Consider the following 12,915-nt stretch of genomic DNA (forward strand, 5'->3'; position numbering starts at 1 on the left):
AATGTAGACAGAGCGAGACCAGGTGGGGAATGTAGACAGAGGGAGACCAGGGTGGGGAATGTAGACAGAGGGAGAACAGGTGGGGAATGTGGACAGAGGGTGACCAGGTGGGGAATGTAGACAGAGGGAGACCAGGGTGGGGAATGTAGACAGAGGGAGAACATGTGGGGAATGAGGACAGAGGGTGACCAGGTGGGAATGTAGACCGGGGGAGACCAGGTGGGGAATGCAGACAGAGGGAGACCAGGTGGGGAATGTAGACAGAGGGAGACCAGGTGAAGATGATCTGAATAACTTTAATAAACATTATTAAATAGTTTATTGAATAATGAGACTTTAAAACTAAGAACCCACAATAGAAGCAGGTTTTCAGAGGTCAGATTGAGGATAAAGTTAGGCATAAACAGGTAAATAATCTGAAAGAGGGGCAGCACAGTGGCCCAGTGAGTTAGCCCTGTTGCCTCACGGTGCCGAGGTCCCAGGTTCGATAGCGGCTCTGGGGTCACTGTCCGTGTGGAGTTTGCAAATTCTCCCCGTGTTTGCGTGGGTTTTGCCCCCACAACCCAAAGATGTGCAGGGTAGGTGAATTGGCCACGCTAAATTCCCCTTAAGTGGAAAAAATGAATTGGGTAATCTAAATTTATAAAAATAATCTTAAAGGACAGACAATGTATGTTCTCGACACTGAGCCAGAGGGACAGGGGATGGACTGGATACAAAGACATTCTTAAGTCTTTAAGAAAGAGATGAGATATTCAGTTATAAACCATGAGAAACGTGGTGACCGCATCACACAGACTCACTAAAGAGCATTCCACTCTCTGTAATCTCCTCCAGTCCCTTCTCTATCTCTCTGTAATCTCCTCCATGCTCTTGTCTCTCTCTGTAATCTCCTCCATGCTCTTGTCTCTCTCTGTAATCTCCTCCATGCTCTCATCGCTCCCAGGAGGGGGGAAGAGGACAGGTCCGGGCGGCCGGGCCAGCGCGGCGCCACGGACGGTGAGTTGGTTGAGGCCGCTGAGGTCGGCCCAGGCCAGCTCGGGGGAGCCAGGCAGGGCGGCCAAGCCGCGGAAGATGTGGTCGCCGAGCAGCAGCGGCGGGTTGCCGGCCAGCTCCAGGCTGCATCCGTCACCATGGCACAGCCTTTTCCACCTTCCCGCTCGGACCGTCTCCGCCACACCGCCCGCCCCCCACATCGTCATCCCCTCTTGTTGCTTCACCTCGCTCCCACAAACACCTTTGTGTCCTTCCCAAATTTCTATGCAAGGTCGGGCTTCGGGGTACAGAGCGAGATGGGAGGGGTGGGGTTGTGTAGGGAGGGATCGATGCGCCTCCTCCTATCCCCTTACATGTTTCATATTTGACCGAAAATCGTGATTACCTCACTAGCATCCGGCAGGGAGAGGGCGCTCCTTTCCCGGGGACACGGTTCAGATCCAGGCCCCTGGACTCTGGCGGGCAGGGAGCGCTCCTTTCCCGGGGACACGGTTCAGATCCAGGCCCCTGGACTCTGGCGGGCAGGGAGCGCTCCTTTCCCGGGGACACGGTTCAGATCCAGGCCCCTGGACTCTGGCGGGCAGGGAGCGCTCCTTTCCTGGGGACACGGTTCAGATCCAGGCCCCTGGACTCTGGCGGGCAGGGAGCGCTCCTTTCCCGGGGACACGGTTCAGATCCAGGCCCCTGGACTCTGGCGGGCAGGGAGCGCTCCTTTCCCGGGGACACGGTTCAGATCCAGGACCCTGGACTCTGGCGAGCAGGGAGCGCTCCTTTCCTGGGGACACGGTTCAGATCCAGGCCCCTGGACTCTGGCGGGCAGGGAGCGCTCCTTTCCCGGGGACACGGTTCAGATCCAGGCCCTTGGACTCTGGTGAACTTTCTCAATTAACAACAGGGAGGTAACTTTTTAGAAATGAATCCATGGACTATAAAGCAATGTGGATGTTGCGGAATTAAAGTCTCTGAACGGGAAGTGGGTGTAATTCTGGATTTAATAATCCTGGAATAAATAAGCCTGTGTTTCAGACTGAAATGTGAGGCTGGAATGAAATGGAGTTTCTGCTGCTGCGGTTGTCACTGTTGGATTGCTGTGGGTGTGAGGGCCTGGGGACAGAGACGGAGAGAGGGTGGAGGGAGCGAGTGAAAAGGCTCTCTCTCTGCCTTTCCGTTCCCCTCTGTCTCACTCTCTCTGTCACACTCTCTCGGTGAGTGCTGCAACAGGCTTTTAAGTTTAATAAAGCGTTTCTCCAGCCAAAAAAATAATCAATTGACGTTTAGATTACAAAAGCAAGGAGGTCACGTTGGAGATGCATTGAACTTTGGTGAGGCCACAACTGGAGTACTGTGAGCAATTCTGGTCGCCACATTATAGGAAGGATGTGATTGCACTGGACGGGGTGCAGAGGAGATTTACCAGGATGTTGCCTGGGATGGAATTTAAGTTGTGAAGAGAGGTTGGATAGGCTTGAGTTGTTTTCATTGGAGCAGAGAAGACTGAGGGGCAACCTGATGGACGTGTATAAGATTATGAGGGATATGGACAGAGTGGATAGGGAGCAGCTGTTCACCTTGTACAAAGGGTCTGTCACAAGGGGGACACACGTTCATGCTGAGGGGCAGGGGGTTTTGAGGAAATTAAGCCTGTTTTCGCTAGAATTTAGAAGGTTAAGGTTATAGCCATCTGGGATGGCCACTTTCAGCATATAAAATGGACACTCGCAGAGCACACGGAAAAATGGACAATGCAAAGTAACAAGCAGGCACAGAGCCTGAATGTGTATTTAGAAGACCGACTGCAGACGGAACCGAAACTCTTGGCCAATTTGCAAATTGATGGCCCATCTCTGATAAACAAAGGACTAGTGCTCAGGTAGCCAATACCGTCCCAGACATTCTGGCGCCACTACCTCAGCAAGAAGGTACAAAAAAGCAAGGCCAACGGCCACTTAGGCCACGCCCAACCATCAAGGCACCCGCCCCTTTATTGGCTCAGATCGATGACGGTGATCGAGAAGCTGCCCAATTGATTGGGACCAAGTTTAAGGCCCACGTAAAAGTGCGAGAAGCCCCCCCCCCCGAGTATAAGAAGGAACCCCACCATGTGTTTGCTCTCTTGGAATCGACTCTCAACTGGAGAGACCCCTCCACCTGCACCACCAGAAGCAAGTAAGTTCAAGTTCAACGCTCGCTACCAGACATACGACCAGAGCTATGCTCCTGCTACCTCTTCGAACCCAACAGCCTCAGATCCGAACAACGGCCACTGTTCCTCTGACTGAAGTGGCACCCGAAGTTAAATATATGTGTTAGTGATAGATATAGTTTAGCCTGTAGTGTTATTGTGCATGAATAAATCATACTGTGTGTAAATAAAGTACCATTGACTTTGAACTAACTAACTGGTGTATTGGCTCTTTGATCGATATTCGGTTGAACCTTATGGCGAGAGATACCTGGCGACTCTGAAAGCATATTCATAATTAAGATTAAGAAAGGCGACCTTATTAACCGCCATATTTGTAGCCACTAAAAGAGAGCAACGAGGTGTGATCTGATTGAAGTATTTAAGATATTAACAGGAAAAGACAGGGTAGATAAAGATAAACTATTTCCACTGGTTGGAGATTCTAAAACTGGGATCATTGTCTAAAAATCAGAACTAGACCATTCAGGAGAGATGTTAGGAAGAACTTCTTCACACTCAGGGTGGGAGAGGTTTGGAACTCTCTCCCACACACAGCAGGTGAAGCTGGATCAGTTGTTAAGTTTAAATCGGAGGTAGAGTTTTGTTAAGCAAAGATATTCAGGGATATGGAGTTAGGTCACAGATCAGCCATGATCTCACTAAATGGCAGGACAGACTCGAGGGGCTGAATGGCCTACTCCTGTCCCTATGGGTATTTCAGTGATTCTGAAATTCAGACAACACCATGACAGGGAAAGAGTCCGGATTAGAACCTGAGTTAGTCCGAGCTGCAAACCATCCCTCCAGATCCTTGCCCTTCATGGATTTAATGAAGGCCAAGGCAATAGTTGGATTATTGAAAGACTTGACGGAGTTGTTGGATCCCATTTTTCAGGTTGCAGGATAAAGCCTGACGGAATTCACTCCCCACAGCCTTGAGCTGCCATTGAACCTCATCGAAGTCTCGACGCTTCGTTTGTGTTGCTGCCGAAAAGTCCTGGAAGAAGTAAATCTTCACTCCCTCCTGGAGCCAGACGCCACCTCACTGTACCCGTCTCCAGGACATTCTCTCAAGTTGTGGAAGTGAATGATTACAGGCCTGGGATGAAAACTATCCCTCTGCCTCAAAGACCGATGCACCCTTTCTAATTTGAAACGCCCTGGCTTCACATCCAGCTTGAGAAAACGTGGCAGTCGGTCCTCGAAGAACCTAACGGGAGCCTTACCCTCCACACTAAATGGACAGAAAATAACAGCATTTATGGGAGGCACGGTAGCACAGTGGTTAGCACAGTTGCTTCACAGCTCCAGGGTCCCAGGTTCGATTCCCGGCTTGAGTCACTGACTGTGCAGAGTCTGCACGTTCTCCCCGTGTGTGCGTGGGTTTCCTCCAGGTGCTCCGGTTTCCTCCCACAGTCCAAAGATGTGCAGGTTCGGTGGATTGGCCATGATAAATTGCCCTTGGTGTCCAAATAAAAGATTAGGTGGGGTTACTGGTTACGGGGATGGGGTGGAGGTATGGGCTTGGCTGGTGTGCTGTTTGCAAGGCGCAGATTCGATGGGCCGAGTGGCCTCCTTCTGCACTGTAAATTCTATGATGACCATCTGACAGGCCGACGACTCGGATGTTCTTTCTCCGACCCTCAGTTCCCCAAGTTCTCCAGGAACTCCGCCAGCCACTCGGCTGGTTTTCAAAGGATTGAATTCTTGTCTCCGTCGAGGAGGCATCTTGCTGAATGACAGAGATAATGGGAAATATTTATACATGAAAGATGACTCCATTCTCACTCCATAGTATAAATATTTCCCACTTTCCGTCTTTTAGCTTTGACAAAGAGTCACCTGGACTCGAAACGTTAGCTCTTTTCTCTCCCTACAGATACTGCCAGACCTGCTGAGATTTTCCAGCATTTTCTCTGGTTGCAGCTCATATTTGTTGTGACCTCCTGGACAGAAAACTTGAGCTGAGCTTGGATCTGTCAATCAGCCTGAATCAGCACCTTCAGGAGAATAGGGAGGGTGACTAGCGCCGTAGAGTGGCGACTAGTGGATTTTCACAGTAACTTCAATGCAGCGTTAATGTAAGTCTACTTGTGACACTAATAAAGATTATTATTATTAGATACAGCATGATAAGAATAGAGGGCGAGAGGCAGCACGGTGGCACAGTGGTTAGCACTGCAGCCTCAAGAGCGCCGAGGTCCCAGGTTTAATCCAGGCTCTGGGTCACTGTCCGTGTGGAGTTAACACATTCTCCCCGTGTTTGTGTGGTTTTTGCCCCCACAACCCAAAGATGTGCAGGGGAGGTGGATTGGCCATGCTAAATTGCCCCTTAATTGGAAAAAAATTAATTGGGTACTCTAAATTTATAAAAGAAAGATAACAGAGGAAGTGTGTGGGATGAAGATTTGCAGCTTTCGGGGAATAAGAGAGAGGAAAAAATATGACATAGAAACTAGAATTGTGTGTTCTGAGTTTCTATCCTGTACGGACAGTGATGATTTTTGTAAAATGTTTTTACAGGATATTAGACGAGGAAGAAATACAGACAGAAATTCCAAACGTTACGTCTTGATCTGATAGTCACTCCCTTCCTTGGAACCTGAATATCCTCAGACTATGATTGTGGAATGAAAAATGTTGACCCCAAACTGTCAGCTACAGATTTCAAACATCAGTGTGACTGGAAAAGCACCGAGACCCACACAACGCACACCCGAGTGAGAGTGTTCCAGTGAACTGACTGTGGAAACATCAGTGTGACTGGAAAAGCAGCGAGACCCTCACAACACACACCCGAGTGAGAGTGTTCCAGTGAACTGACTGTGGAAACATCAGTGTGACTGGAAAAGCAGCGAGACCCCCACAACACACACCCGAGTGAGAGTGTTCCAGTGAACTGACTGTGGAAACATCAGTGTGACTGGAAAAGCACCGAGACCCACACAACACACACCCGAGAGAGTGTTCCAGTGAACTGACTGTGGAAAGAGCTTTAACCAGTTACTCAGCCTGAAAAACTTAACATTCAGAGTGGGGAGAGATGGTACCCGTGTTGTGTCTGAGGCTTCAACTGATTGTCCAGCCTGGAGAGACACGAGGGGACCCAAAACATGGAGAAACCGTGGAAATGTGGGGACTGTGGGAAGGGATACAGATTCCCATCTAAGCTGGAGGTTCATCAACGCAGTCATACTGGGGAGAGGCCATTCACCTGCTCTCGGTGTGGGAAGGGATTCACTCAGTTATTCAACCTGCAGACACACCAGCGAGTTCACACTGGGGAGAAGCCGTTCACCTGCTCTCAGTGCGGGAAAGGATTCACTGTGTTATCCAACCTGCAGATACACCAGCGAGTTCACACTGGGGAGAGGCCGTTCACCTGCTCTCAGTGTGGGAAAAGATTCTGTGATTCGTCCCACCTATTGAGACACCAGCAAGGTCACACGGGGGAGAGGCCATTCATCTGCTCTCAATGTGGGAAAGGATTTACTCAATTATCTCACCTGAAGACACACCAGCGAGTTCACACTGGGGAGAGGCCGTTCACCTGCTCTCAGTGTGGGAAGGGATTCAGTGATTCATCCACCCTGCGGAAACACCAGCGAGTTCACACTGGGGAGAGGCCGTACACCTGCCCTCAGTGTGGGAAGGGATTGACTCGGTTATCTATCCTGCGGACACACCAGCGAATTCACACTGGGGAGAGACCATTCACCTGCTCTCAGTGTGGGAAAGGATTTACTCAGTTATCCAACCTGCAGAGACACCAGCAAGTTCACACTGGGGAGAGACTGTCCACCTCTCAATGTGAGACGGGATTGTCTGTTTCATCGCACCAGCTGTGACGCCAACGATTAGCAAAGACCAATGTGGGTCCCTTCCAGGCAGAGACAGGAGAGTTTATAATGGGGACTAAGGAAATGGCAGAGAAACTGAACAATGTGTGTCTGACTTCACAGAGGAAGATCCAGAAATTGTCCCCAAACACCAGAGAACCAAGGGACTGGCAGAGATTAGTATTGGTGAAGAAGTCGTACTGGAGAAATTAATGGGGCTGAAAGTGAATAAAACTCCAAAAGCTGATGATCTACATCCCAGAGTGTTGAACAAGGTGGCTGTAGAGATCTCTATTCCTCATTCTAAATTCTCCTGACTCTATCTGGAACGGACAAACCTTTGTCTGAGCCAAATGTTTCCTTTTTACGTAGCCACAGAAGCTTTTACAGTCCATTTTTATGTATTTTGCCAGTTCACATTCTATTCTCCCTTTTTTCCTCAGTGTCTTGGTCGAAGAACTGAAGTATATCCTCGGGAATTAATCATCACTTTGGACAGGTTCTGAGACAATTAAGTTCCAGGACAGAGTAATTAGAATCGTGGAGTGTGATTTTAGATAGTGTAAAAGGGCAAAGTTCTAGTTTATAGTTTACTGTGTAGGTTTCCGAGTTAAAGTAGCTTCTAGTTTGTTTGTTGCATTAAAACTCATAATTGAAGACCCGTCGTGTGATCCTTTAATTTGTTTACTGGGAATTTGATTTTTTCTGAGAAGTTGCTGACCTTTATGGGGGTCCAAATCCACAAATGTTGTCTTCCTAATTGACCCTCGGGCACCTTTCTGTCTCTATTGCTCGTGTCACTGACAGCCAGGTGATGGAGCTGAGGGCTGAATTTAGCTGAGAATAACGGGGGCTGTTCCCCAGTAGGGGAACTGCCATGGGCATCGCTACTAGAGCTAGTAAGGTGCTGGAGGCCTGACTAAAATGAAATGAAATGAAAATCGCTTATTGTCACAGGTAGGCTTCAAATGAAGTTACTGTGAAAAGCCCCAAGTCACCACATTCCGGCGCCTGTTCGGGGAGGCTGGTACGGGAATTGAACTGTGCTGCTGGCCTGCCTTGGTCAGCTTTAAAAGCCAGCGATTTCGCCCTGTACTAAACTGGGTACTGGACCTCCAAACAATCAGGGTTCGGGGGATGGGGAGGTGACCGGGGCTGATGGTGATGTGACCTCCAGGGTTCAGTGCCCCCGTGTCCAAAGCGGGGAGTCACGGGAACAGGGTACAGAGGAGCCGAAGGGAAATCATTTGGGACCCAGAACATTGTGAACATCCTGTCACTCTGACTGTCTTTGATCCTCAAGTAATTTTCTGTTAGTTTTTTTTAACCATGTTTCTGTTTCGTCAATAAACTTTTAACAGGAAAATATTTGAATTTGTTGGACTTTTCCTGATTAAATTTGTTCACTTTAGGAAAGTGGGTGAGAGGGGTTGACAGGCTCTTTAACAGAAAGTGAGGCCCTCTAAGGTAATTGGCAAAGGAGCCAGAGGGGTAGAGCAGATTTGATTTTTCTTTTGTCACAGTGTTTTGAAAATGGAGTTTCATAGATTATCATAGAATTTACAGGGCAGAAGGAGGCCATTCGGCCCATCGAGTCTGCACCGGCTCTTGGAAAGAGCACCCAACCCAAGGTCAACACCTCCACCCAACACTAAGGGCAATTATGGACACTAAGGGCAATTTATTATGGCCAATCCACCTAACCTGCACATCTTTGGACTGTGGGAGGAAACCGGAGCACCCAGAGGACACCCACGCACACACTGGGAGGATGTGCAGACTCCGCACAGACAGTGACCCAAGCCGGAATCGAACCTGGGACCCTGGAGCTGTGAAGCAATTGTGCTATCCACAATGCTACCGTGCTGCCGAGTTCAGGGAATCAATTGTGGCTGATTAATTTGTCAAGGTTCTCTGAGAAAGTAACAAGGGATGTCAATAAAGGGGTACCTGTAGATGTGTTTATCTGGATTTCCAGAAGGGATTTCCCAAGGTGCCACATCAAAGGTTATTACACAACATAAGAGCTCATTGTGTGGGGGGCAACATATCAGCATATAGAGGATTGGTTAGCGAACAGGAAGCAGCAAGTAGGTATAAATGGGTCATTTCTGGGTGGGTAAGATGTGACAAGTGGAATGTCACCAGGATCAGTGCTGGGCTCCCAACCATTTACAATCTGTATGAATGTGGATGACGGGATTGAATGGCGGCTAAATTTTCTGATGACTCAAAGACCGGGAGGAAAGTAATTTGTGAAGTGGATTTAAGGACTCTGCAAAGGACTACAAATAGGTTAAGTGAGTGGGTAAAAAACTGACAAATGGAGCATAACTTTGGAAAAATATGAATTGTCCACTTTGTCAGGAAGTATTAAACAAAACAATATTATTTAAATGGAGAGAGATGCAGAACTCTGAGTTACAGAGGGATCGGCATGCCCGATCCCAAGTTAGTCTGCAAGTGATCAGGAAGGTCCATGGAATGTTATTGTTTATTGCAAAGGAAATCTAATATAAATGTAGGGATGTTTTGCTGCAGTTGTATAGAGTCAGAGAGGTTTACAGTATGAAAACAGGCCCTTCGGCCCAACTTGTCCATGCCGCCCAGTCCCAGCTAGTCCCAATTGCCCACATTTGGCCCATGACCCTCTATACCCAGCTTTCCCATATAACTGTCTGATACTCGCAACCCTCTGTGTGAATAAAATGCCCCTCTGTACCCTTTTGTATCTCTCCCCTCTTACCTTAAACCTACGCCCTCTAGTTCTAGACTCACCTACATTTGGGAAAAGGTGTTGACTATCTACCTTATCTATGCCCCTCATTATTTTACAGACCTCTATAAGATCACCCCTTAGCCTCCTACACTCCAGGGCAATAAGTCCTGGTTGCTTCCGAGTAAATCTTTACTGCACTCTTTCTAGTTTAATAATATCCTTTCTATAATAGGACCAGAACTGTACACAGTACTCCAAATGTGGCCCTACCAATGTCGTGTACAAGTTCAGCAAGACGTCCCAACTCCTGTATTCCATGTTCTGACCAATGAAACCAAGTATGCCGAATGCCTTCTTCACCACCCTGTCCACTTGTGACTCCACTTTCAAGGAGCTATGAACCTGTACTCAGAGATCTATTTGTTCTATAACTCTCCCCAACTCCCTCACATTAACTGAGTAGGTCCTGCCCCGATTCGATCTACCAAAATTTATCACCTCACATTTATCTAAATTAAACTCCCATCTGCCGTTCATTGGCCCACTGGCCCAATTGATCAAGTTCCATTGCAATCCTAAATAACCACCTTCACTCGTCATTATGCCACCAACCTTGGTGTAATTTGCAAACTTACAAACCATGCCTCCTACATTCTCATCCAAATCATTAATATAAATAACAAATAACAGAGGATCCAGCACTGATCCCTGAGGCACATCGCTGGTCACAGGCCTCCAGTTTGAAAGACAACCCTCTACAACTCTTTGTCTTCTGTCGTCAAGCCAATTTTGTATCCAATTGGCTACCTCACCCTGCATCCCGTGAGATTTAACCTTGTGCAACAACCTACCATGCTGTACCTTGTCAAAGGCCTTGCTAAAGTCCATGTCGACAATGTCGACTGCACTGCCCTCATCTACCTTGTTGGTTACCCCTTTAAAAACCTCAACCAACAATAAAAAGATTTTTTTTAAAACTGAACCAAATTCATGAGGCTTGATTTTCCACTCAAAGCCATGCTGACTGTCCCTAATCAGTCCTTGCCTCTCTAAATGCCTGTAGATGATGTCTCTCAGAATACCTTCTAACAACTTACCCACCACAGACGAGAGGCTCACCGGTCTGTAGTTCCCAGGCTTTTCCCTCTGGCCTTTCTTAAACAAAGGCACAACATTTGCTAACCTCCAATCTTCAGGCACCTCACCTGTGGCTGTCGATGATTCAAATATCTCTGCTAGGGACCCGCAATTTCCCCCCTAGCCGCCCACAACGTCCTGGGATACATTTAATCAGTTTCCAGGGATTTATCTACCTGGATACACTTTAAGCTTGATCTAATCCCATTCCCCCACTCCACTTTGTGGGTAATCTGCGATCCCAAAACCAAATTTTAACAGTCCCAGCTTGCCATACCTTCCATTCTGTCTCTCCTAGCCTTGGCATCCAGGGATTGTTTTGCTAACCTGCCTGTGTATCTGCACCTGGCAGTGTTTGATGATAGAGTGTAACAGGAGCTTTACTCTGTATCTAACCCCGTGCTGTTCATGTCCTGGGAGTGTTTGATGGGGACAGTGTAGAGGGAGCTTTACTCTGTATCTAACCCCGTGCTGCACCTGGCCTGGGAGTGTTTGATGATAAAGTGTAACTGAAGCTTGAATCTGCATCTAACTCTGTGTTGTACCTGTCCTCGGAGTGTTTGATGGGGACAGTGCAGCGGAGGATATACGTTGTTTCTAACCTTGTGATATACCTATTGTGGGAGTGTTTGATGGGGACAGCATAGAGGGAGATTTACTCTGTTTCTAACACCATTTTGTATCTGCCTTGGGAGTGTTTCATGGGGCAATGTAGAGGGAGCTGTGCTGTAACTGATTGGAGAATGGTTCAAGCTGGCACTTGGTACTCAGATTTTCCAGTACAGCCACCCTTCACTTTTAAAAATAACATTTCATTCAGAGATCAGAGAAACCATCACCAGTTCCTCCACTGTCGCCCCCCCCCCCCCCTCCCCCCCCGGGCAGGCCCCAGAGGGACAGTGAGAGTCCTGAACATTGTTGTACAGTCTGCTTGATATTTCCTATGAGCCTTTTTTTGGTCCATAGAATCCCTTCAGTGCAGAAGGAGGCTATTCGGCCCATCTGCACCGACCCTCCAATACGGCACCCCACTCAGGATCACTCCTCCACCCTATCCCCATAACCCCACCTAACCTTTGGACACTCGGGAAATCTTTTAGAATGGCCAGTCCATCTAATCTGCGCATCGTTGGACTGTGGAAGGAATCCGGAGCACCCGGAAGGAACCCACGCAGACACGGGGAGAAAGCACAAACTCTACACAGTCACCCAAGGGCGGAATCAAACCCCCCTCCCTCTGATCTCCAGTCAGCCTCTGTTCGAATGAAAAGAGCCCCAGTTTCTCTCATCTCTGCTGGTAACTAAAGCCTCTCTTCCCTGGGATCATCTCAGTGAATCTCTTCTACACCCTCTCCATGACCTTGACATCCTTCCTGGTGTAAGGTCCCCAAAACCTGATCTAATATTCCAACTGCAGCCTAACCAATGATTTGTACAGATTTACATGACCTCTGTCCTTTTGTACTCCACACCCAGAATTATAAAACCTTGGAACCCATGTGTTTTTTAAACACTTTATCAACTTGTCCCTCCACATTTAATGTATCTGAACTCCTTTTAGGGTTTTGGAGACATTAACATAACATGGATGAAATACATTGACATCCAATGTCTGATATAATGCGTGTTATGGGAGAGAGAAGTTTAGTCTGAGTTAGAAACCTCAAGCAGACGCTTCACTGCAGAGAGGTCACCTTGGAAACGCTGATAAGACATTCCTTCACTGCAGACAGGTCACCGTGGAAACGCTGATAAGACATTCCATTCCACAGAATCGACTCATTGGAAACTCTAATCGGATTGGGGAGAGGACAGAGTTTGTCTGTTATTAACCTCAACATAAACTTAAACCAGAGTGAATAATGGAACAGAGTAAATTCTAATGTGTGATGTTTATAGCTACAGTAATGGAATTATCAGAAATAATAAAATTAACAAGCAGGGTAGGTTAGGGAAAATGAGGAAATTACTGCTGGGAACTAAGAATGTGTCCTTGTAAATCACAGATTAGATAAATTCCTGCTGTCTTCCTCACTTCC

General features: G+C 47.7%; 1 long non-coding RNA gene across 1 annotated transcript; it reads left to right on the forward strand.

Moving 5' to 3' along the window:
* The first annotated feature begins 1,006 nt into the window (after nt 1–1,006).
* Nucleotides 1,007–8,388, forward strand: LOC140419419 (uncharacterized). Its single transcript, XR_011945774.1, has 2 exons — nt 1,007–2,201; nt 5,705–8,388. It is a non-coding gene; the product is annotated as an uncharacterized lncRNA (long non-coding RNA).
* Nucleotides 8,389–12,915: the final 4,527 nt, after the last annotated feature.

This window comes from Scyliorhinus torazame, chromosome 5 (genome assembly GCF_047496885.1).
Source record: "Scyliorhinus torazame isolate Kashiwa2021f chromosome 5, sScyTor2.1, whole genome shotgun sequence".
In the NCBI taxonomy this organism is placed as follows: domain Eukaryota; kingdom Metazoa; phylum Chordata; class Chondrichthyes; order Carcharhiniformes; family Scyliorhinidae; genus Scyliorhinus; species Scyliorhinus torazame.